The sequence below is a fragment of the Salvelinus sp. IW2-2015 genome, linkage group LG18 (assembly GCF_002910315.2).
Source record: "Salvelinus sp. IW2-2015 linkage group LG18, ASM291031v2, whole genome shotgun sequence".
NCBI lineage: Eukaryota > Metazoa > Chordata > Actinopteri > Salmoniformes > Salmonidae > Salvelinus > Salvelinus sp. IW2-2015.
In genome coordinates this window covers 67,604,950-67,614,623 of record NC_036858.1, presented here as the reverse complement: position 1 = coordinate 67,614,623, position 9,674 = coordinate 67,604,950, and positions in this window count along the sequence as shown.

The following is a 9,674-nucleotide window of genomic DNA, read 5'->3' as shown; positions in this document are numbered from 1 at the left end:
ACCCAAAGCCAATTCCTAATTTGGCCGCCTTTCCTTCCAGTTCTCTGCTGCCAATGATTGGAATGAACTGCAAAAATCGCTGAAGCTGGACACTCTTATCTCCCTCACTAACTTCAAGGACCAGCTGCCAGAACAGCTCACAGATCATTGCACCTGTACATAGCCCATCTGTAAATACCTCATCCAACTACTCATCCCATACTGTATTTATTTATTTATTTTGCTCCTTTGCACCCCAGTATCTCTACTTGCACTTTTATCTTCTGCACATCTATCACTCCAGTGTTTAATTTCTATATCGTAATTACCTCGCCACTATGGCCTCTTTTATTGCCTCACCCCCCCTTATCTTACCTGATTTGCACACACTGTATATATGCATACTTTTTTCTACTGTATTATTGACTGTATGTTTGTTTATTCCATGTGTAACTCTGTGTTGTTGTATGTGTCAAACTGCTTTGCTTTATCTTGGCTAGGTCGCAGTTGTAATGAGAACTTGTTCTCAACTAGCCTACCTGGTTAAATAAAGGTGAAATAAAAAAATAAAAAAATTGCTTTATACAGCTTGTTGAGTGCGGTCTTATTGCAGCATCGGTTTGTGTGGTAAATAGACGGCTACAAAAAAATATAGATGAAATCTCTCTTGGTAGATAGTGTGGTCTACATCTTATCATGAGGTACTCTACCTCAAACGAGCAATAGCTTGAGCACGTCCTTAATATTAGACATTGCGCACCAGCTGTTATTGACAATTAGACACAGACCACCACCCCTCGTCTTACCGGACGGAGCAGTTCTGTTCTGCCGATTCACGGAAAACTGTTTATTATCCGTGTCGTCGTTCAGCCACGACTCTGTGAAACGTTTTTAATGTCCCGTTGGTTGGATAGTCTCTAACTGAGCTCATCCAGTTTATTCTCCAGTGATGACACGTTGGACAATAGAACAGATGGTAGATGCGGGTTACCCACTCGCCAACGAATTCTTACAATGCACCACGATCTTCGCAGTCTTATGGTTTGGGGGTAAGTCTTATGGTTTACTCAGTTTTTTCATCACATGAATAATGGGGATTCGGGCCTGGTCTCAGAGAAACAGTATATCCTTCGCGTCAGACTCATTAAAGAAAAAATCTTTGTCCAGGTCGAAGTGAGTAATCGTTGTTCTGATATCCAGAAGCTCATTTCGGGTATAGGAGACAGTAACAGCAACATTCTGTACAAAATAAGTTACAAACAATGTGAAAAAACATATATAATAGGTTAGGAGCCTGTAAAACGGCATCCCCTCCGGCGTCATTCTGTATATCCTCTATATAGGTATTTTTAACAATATACCCTCTGTATTTTAAAATATTTTTATTTCACCTTTATTTAACCATGTAGGTTTGTGGTGGTAAATAGACGGCTACAAAAAAATATAGATGAAATCTCTCTTGGTAGATAGTGTGGTCTACATCTTATCATGAGGTACTCTACCTCAAACGAGCAATAGCTTGAGACGTCCTTAATATTAGACATTGCGCACCAGCTGTTATTGACAATTAGACACAGACCACCACCCCTCGTCTTACCGGACGGAGCAGTTCTGTTCTGCCGATTCACGGAAAACTGTTTATTATCCGTGTCRTCGTTCAGCCACGACTCTGTGAAACAGTTTTTAATGTCCCGTTGGTTGGATAGTCTCTAACTGAGCTCATCCAGTTTATTCTCCAGTGATGACACGTTGGACAATAGAACAGATGGTAGATGCGGGTTACCCACTCGCCAACGAATTCTTACAATGCACCACGATCTTCGCAGTCTTATGGTTTGGGGGTAAGTCTTATGGTTTACCTCAGTTTTTTCATCACATGAATAATGGGGATTCGGGCCTGGTCTCAGAGAAACAGTATATCCTTCGCGTCAGACTCATTAAAGAAAAAATCTTTGTCCAGGTCGAAGTGAGTAATCGTTGTTCTGATATCCAGAAGCTCATTTCGGGTATAGGAGACAGTARCAGCAACATTCTGTACAAAATAAGTTACAAACAATGTGAAAAAACATATATAATAGGTTAGGAGCCTGTAAAACGGCCATCCCCTCCGGCGTCATTCTGTATATCCTCTATATAGGTATTTTTACAATATACCCTCTGTATTTWAAAATATTTTTATTTCACCTTTATTTAACCATGTAGGCCAGTTGATAACAMGTTTTAATTTACAACTGCGACCTGGCCAAGATAAAGCAAAGCAGTGCGACATAAACAACAACACAGAGTTAAACATGGGATAAAMAAACTTACACTCAATAACACAATAGAAAAATCTGTATACAGTGTGTGCAAATGTAGGAAGAGTAGGGAGGTAARGCAATAAGTAGGCCATAGTGGTGAAATAATTACAATTTAGCAATTAAACACTGGAGTGATAGATGTGCAGAAGATGAATGTGCAAGTAGAGATACTGGGGTGCAAAGGAGCAAAAAAATGAATAACAATATGGRATGAGGTAGTTTGGTGTGCTATTTACAGATGGGCTATGTACAGGTGCTATGGTGACCAGTGTGCTGAGATAAGGTGGGGCTTTACCTAACAAAGACTTATAGATGAGCTGGAGCCAGTGGGTTTGGCGATGAATATGAAGCTAGGGCCAGCCAACGAGAGCATACAGGTCGCAGGGGTGGGTAGTATACGGGGCTTTGGTGACAAAACTGATGGCACTGTGATAGACTACATCTAATCTACTGTAGGTCTTTTTACAGTATACCATCTATATAGCTATTTTGACAGTATACACTAATTGTTGGTATTTTTACGGTATTTAAAAAAAATAAAAAAATTATTTCACCTTTATTTAACCAGGTAGGCTAGTTGAGAACAAGTTCTCATTTGCAACTGCGACCTGGCCAAGATAAAGCATAGCAGTGTGAACAGACAACAACACAGAGTTACACATGGAGTAAACAATAAACAGGTCAATAACATAGTAGGAAAAAATAAAAAAAAATACAAAATTGAATCTATATACAATGTGTGCAAAAGGCATGAGGAGGTAGGCAATAAATAGGTCATAGGAGCGAATAATTACAATTTAGCAGATTAACACTGAGGTGATAAATCATCAGATGATCATGTGCAAGTAGAGATACTGGTGTGCAAAAGAGCAGAAAAGTAAATAAATAAAAACAGTATGGGATAGGTAGGCTAAATTGTGTGGCGCTAATAAAATATACCGATGGACTATGTACAGCTGCAGCGATCGTTACTGCTCAGATAGCAGATGTTTAAAGTTGTTTGAGGAGATAAAAGTCTTCAACTTCAGAGAATTTTGCAATTCGTTCAGTCGCAGGCAGCAGAGAACTGGAAGGAAAGGCGGCCAAATGGTTTTGGCTTTAGTGATGATCACGTGAGATACACCTCGGGAGCGGTGCTACGGGTGGGTGTTGCCATCGTGACCAGTGAACTGAATAAGGCGGCGCTTTACCTACATAGAGCTTGTAGATGACCTGGAAGCCAGTGAGGTCTGACGACGAACATGTAGCGAGGGCAGCCGACAGAGAGCATACAGGTCGCAGTGGTGGGTGGTATTAAAGTGCTTTAGTAACAAAAGGATGGCACTGTGTAAACTGCATCCAGTTTGCTGAGTAGAGTATTGAAGCTATTTTGTAGATGACATCGCCGAATGAGGTCGTAGGATAGTCAGTTTTACTAGGGTAAGTTTGCGGCGTGAGTGAAGGAGGCTTTGTTGCGAAATAGAAAGCCGACTCTGAGATTGATTTTGAGATGGAATTTTGATATGAGTCTGGAAGGAGAGTTTGCAGTCTAGCCAGACACCTAGGTACTTATAGATTCCACATAATTCTAGGTCGGAACCATCCAGGGTGGTGATGCTAGTCGGGCGTGCGGGTGCAGGCGGCGACCGGTGAAAAGCATGCATTTGGTTTTACTAGCGTTTAAGAAGCAGTTGGAGGCCACGGAAGGAGTTTTGTATGGCATGAAGCTCGTTTGGAGGTTAGATAGGCACCAGTGTCCAAGGAAGGCCAGAAGTATACAGAATGCGTGCGTCTGCGTAGAGGTGGATCAGGGAATCGCCCGCAGCAAGAGCAACATCATTGATATATACAGAGAAAAGAGTCGGCCCAGAATTGAACCCTGTGGTACCCCCATAGAGACTGCCAGAGGACCGGACAACATGCCCTCCGATTTCAACACTGAACTCTGTCTGCGAAGAGTTTGGTGAACCAGGCAAGGCAGTCATTAGAAAAACCGAGCTACTGAGTCTGCATAAGAATATGTGTTGAATGGAAGAGTCGAAAGCCTTGGCCAGGTCGATGAAGACGGCTGCACAGTACTGTCTTTTATCGATGGCGGATATGATATCGTTAGTACCTTGAGCGTGGCTGAGTGCACCCGTGACCGCTCGGAACCGGATTGCACAGCGGAGAAGGTAGTGGGATGTCGAGATGGTCAGTGATCTGTTTTGTTGACTTGGCTTTCGAAGACCTTAGATAGGCAGGGCAGGATGGAATTAGGTCTGTAACAGTTTGGTCCAGGGTGTCTCCCCCTTTGAAAGAGGGATGACCGCGGCAGCTTTCCAATCTCTGGGATTCCAGATTATACGAAGGAGAGGTTGAACAGGCTGGTAATAGGGGGTGCAACAATGGCGGCGGACAGTTTCAGAAATAAGAGGGTCCAGATTGTCAAGCCCAGCTGATTTGTATGGGTCCAGGTTTTGCAGCTCTTTCAGAACATCTGCTATCTGGATTTGGGTAAAGGAGAAGCTGGGGAGGCTTGGGCGAGTAGCAGTGGGGGGGGCGGAGCTGTTGGCCAAGGTTGGAKTAGCCAGGAGGAAGGCATGRCCAGCCGTTGAGAAATGCTTGTTGAAGTCTTCGATTATCACGGATTTATCGGTATACCCTCTATATAGGTAATTTTACAGTATACCCTATTTATAGGTATTTTTACAGTATACCCTCTATATAGGTAATTTTACAGTATACCTTCTATATAGGTCTCATTGGTTTACAGTACATGCCTCTAATGTACATGCTAACTCCAAAAGATACTATGTCAAAATGTTCTCACTGGTTGAATCAGCAACTCAATCAGTATTCATATGTCAAATGCTGCTATGAGTCCCTTACAGTTCCATATTCCAGGTCAGCATCAGCTGCAGCATCCCATTCACATTTTGCATTATAGTGAGTCATAGTGATACAAAGTAGCATGCTATATTTCATCCCAATGTGTACTCAGACGCACACGATTCGCACATGTGTGAGTGTGTGGTGCATACAAGCAGACACACAAACTGACACTTTCTCAGTTACCTCAGAATGGTAAGTGTTTCATTCCCCCTCTTCCTGCTGGGACCATGAGGGAATACCACCAACACAACGCACAGGCCTTCTCCTATCATCCATCAGCGTCAATGACCTCTCGTTGATGTCATGGGGAAGGGGGTTATGGTCTCTGGAAAACAATATTGGAAGTGAATAGAGACTTTAGACATTAGTGCAGAGGTATACTGTAGGCTACCACTACACTCCAAAACTGGTGATGCACAACACGATTTAGATGGCTGATATTCCATCTTATACAGTACATACCAGTAGTAACAGTATTATTATACCAGTTAACTTTTCACATTGGTTGTCATTGTTCATGCTCATTTTCATAAATTCCACCAAGGAAAGCTATGTAATTGCAAAAAGCGCCCGAGTTCTTTCAATACCTGTTTGAAATTCGTAGACATGTTGACTTGTGAGTGAATCCAATTGAGGTTTTTCTAAGTTCACTCAGATTGATGTTGAAAGTCATCTAAGGTTTACAAGACAGACCAAAGTAAATACAAACCAACAGGACAATAGGCCTGTTAAAGCAAACTAACATTGCTTTAACAAAAGCCCAAAATGATTTGATTCATTAACTAATTTACTTGATCATTGGTAGTTTATGTTTCTTATTAATAATGTAATTATTTTTATCATCAATGTGAGCTGCTCCACGGCACAACCATGTTGTTTGAACTGCACGCTTTTGCTACCCGACAGATAATATTCTGCTCAAACTAGGCTATGAGTGCGGCATTTGTATTTGTATTTATTAAGGATCCCCATTAGTTCCTGCCAAATCAGCAGCTACTCTCCCTGGGGTCCAACAATATTAAGGCAGTTATATACAATTACACTTTTCAGAACAAATTTGGTGTGTTCGCTCAGGCCACTAGTCTACTACTTCATATCTACAACACATCTAGTGTATTCCCTCAGGCCACTAGTCTACTACCACATATCAACAACAYATGTAGTGTGTTCCCTCAGGCCACTAGTCTACTACCACATATCTACMWCATGCTTTGCCAATAACAGCTAATTTTCTGTTTTCCCCTCCCCACTCAGATCACTCCCAGAAACTAATAGCAATTTCTTGCTTGAGAAATTGTTCCTTGCTAAGAAGCTAATTTTGTTTATTTTTGACAATTTTAATGGAAAATAATCACAGTACGATACTTAATTGTTACCCAGAAAAAAATTGGCTGCATTGGACCTTTAAGCTAACAAAGGGTACGCTTTTTGCATTTTTTTCCAACCAGGGGTCTGGTGTACCCCCGCACATCCCTCAATTCGAGAAGTGATGGTATATCTGTATCATGTACAGTTGAAGTCGGAAATTTACATACACATAGGTTGGAGTCATTRAAACTCGTTTTTMAACCACTCCMYWMATTTCTTKTTAACAAACTMTAGTTTTGGCAAGTCGGTTAGGACATCTACTTTGTGCATGACACAAGTACATTTTCCAACAATTGTTTACAGACAGATTATTTCACTTATAATTTACTGTATCACAATTCCAGTAGGTCAGAAGTTTACATACACCAAGTTGACTGTGCCTTTAAACAGCTTGGAAAATTCCAGAAAATTATGTCATGGCTTTAGAAGCTTCTGATGAGCTAATTGACATAATTTGAGTCAATTGGAGTGTACCCTGTGAGATGTAATTTTCAAAGCCTATCCTTCAAACTCAGTGCCTCTTTGCTTGACATCATGGGAAAATCAAAAGAAATCAGCCAGACCTCCACGAGTCTGGTTCACTCTTGGGAGCAATTTCCAAACGCCTGAAGGTACCACGTTCATCTGTACAAACAATAAGTACGCAAGTATAAGACATCATGGGACCACACAGCCGTCAATAATAACCGCTCAGGAGGAGACTCGTTCTGTCCTAGAGATTAAACACCCTTTGTGCGAAAAGTGCAAAATCAATCCCAGAACAACAGCAAAGGACCTTGTGAAGATGCTGAGAAACTGTACAAAAGTATCTTATATAACCAGTAAAACGAGTTCTATATCACATAACCTGAAAGGCCGCATCAGCAGGAAGAAGCCACTGGGTTCAAAACCCGCCATTAAAAGCCAGACTATGGTTTGCAACTGTACATGGACAAAGATGTAACTTTGGAGAAATGTCCGCTGGTCTGATGAAACAAAATTAAGAACTATTTGGCCATAATAGACAAATTGTTTTAGTTTGCAGCACTAGGTTTTGGGGGTAGCTTTGCTGCAGGAGGAACTGGTGCACTTCACAAAATAAGATGACATCATGAGGTAGGAAAATTATGTGGATATATTGAAGCAACATCTCAAAGACATCAGCCAGGAAGTTAAAGCCTTTGTCGCAAATGGGTCTTCCAAATGGACAAGACCCCAAAGCATACTTCCCAAAGTTTGGCAAAATGGCTTCAGGACAACAATGGTCAAGGTATTGGAGTGGCCATCACAAAAGCCCTGACCTCAATCCTAAATCGAACATTTGTGGCAGACATGGGGAAAGCGTGTGTGACCAAGGAGGCCTACAAACCTGACTCAGTTACACCAGCTTTGTCAGGAGGAATGGGCCAAAATTCACCAACCTTAGTGTGGGAAGCTTGTGGAAGGCTACCTGAAATGTTTGACACAAGTTAAACAATTTAAAGGCAATGCTACCAAATACTAATTGAGTGTATGTAAAATTCTGACCCACTGGGAATGTGATGAAAGAAATAAAAGCTGAAATAAATCATTCTCTCTACTATTTTTCTGATATTTCACATTCTTAAAATAAAGTGGTGATCTTAACTGACCTAAAACAGGGCATTTTTACTAGGATTAATTGTCAGGAATTGTGGAAAACTGAGTTTAAATGTATTTGGCTAAGGTGTATGTAAACTTCCGACTTCAACTGTATGTGAATGTGCTGTTTTTTACATTACAAGGAACACTGTTTATTCCAGCCAATCTCAATGGGAAACTGTCTCTCATCTCTGGGATGTAATACTAACCTAGAATACTGAGACAGATGTGTCTGAGGTACCGCCAGGTGGACCGATGGATTTACCTGCTGTTCTCTAGAGATAAGAAAATATTGGGCAGAATATGGAGAGGGAATATGGGAAAGCAGAGAGGGAAGTGAGAAAAAAGTATGCTAACTACAGATGTAGGATCTTAATTTGATCACCCAGATGCATGAGAACTACAAGAAAACTTGTAATGGATTTGAGGTTTAAAAAGGCTTCTGAAATGTGTAATWTCTACTTTGACATTTTAGACTTGATTTTCCTTATTAAAAATGTCTGTTAATTATAATCCACATAATATTTCACATATCCTGTTGATGCAGGATGATTTTCYTGCTGTAGCAAACTGGCTCAAATTAAGATCCTACATCTGTATGACTGCAATGTGCTGAGATAACATGCTGTTTCTATTTGGTAGTGAGGAGAAATATGGGAAAAGCAGAGGAGAGGGAGGATAGTATGCTAACTGTGGCTGCCATTTTAGTTGATCACATGCTTGATTTTGGGCCTTCTTCTCAGTAGCCGGCTATAAATCAGACTAAACCACATTTCTCGGCTGAAGAAGAGGTATTTTGTTTTTTAGAAAGTTTTCAAACATGGTAGAAATCAGTGGATTGAACTTTCCACATGGGGAATTCCATTTKGTTCTGCACTAACATAAAGAAAGGAAAGAAAATCCTTAATTGAAACTGCKTGTCTCAGTCTGACAGACTAAAAAAGCATCCCTGCACAAAATTACATTGTGGTGAGTTTAGTTTTAGCATGGGGGGAGAGTGTGAGTCCTCCGTAAGATGGGAACATTTTCCTCCCAGAGTACCGAGCTTCTCCACTACCCTTCCTGGAGTCAATGGGGATGTTTCCATTCCTTCTTTCTCTCATTAAATTKTTGTCTGTTTGTCTCTCTCTCTCTACATCCCTTTCGATCTCCCTCTATCTCTCTCTTTCTRTCTCTTTGTCCCCCTTTCTCTCTCCATTTCTTATTTTTGCCTTCTGCCTCTTCTTTCCCCTTCTCTCAGACTCACTCAATACGGAAGTGGTCAGATGATGCGGATGCTACACTACAGGACTGTTTTGCTAGCACAGACTGGAATATGTTCCGGGATTCATCCAAAATGGCATTAAAAGAATACACCACCTCAGACATCGGCTTCATCAATAAGTGCATTGATGACGTCGTCCCCACAGTGACTGTACATACATATCCCAACCAGAAGCCATGGATTACAGGCAACATCCTCATCGAGCTAMAGGCTAGAGCTGCCGCTTTCAAGGAGCGGGAGACTAATCCGGACGCTTATAAGAAATCCTGCTATGCCTTCAGACGAACCATCAAACAAGCAAAGTGTCAAAA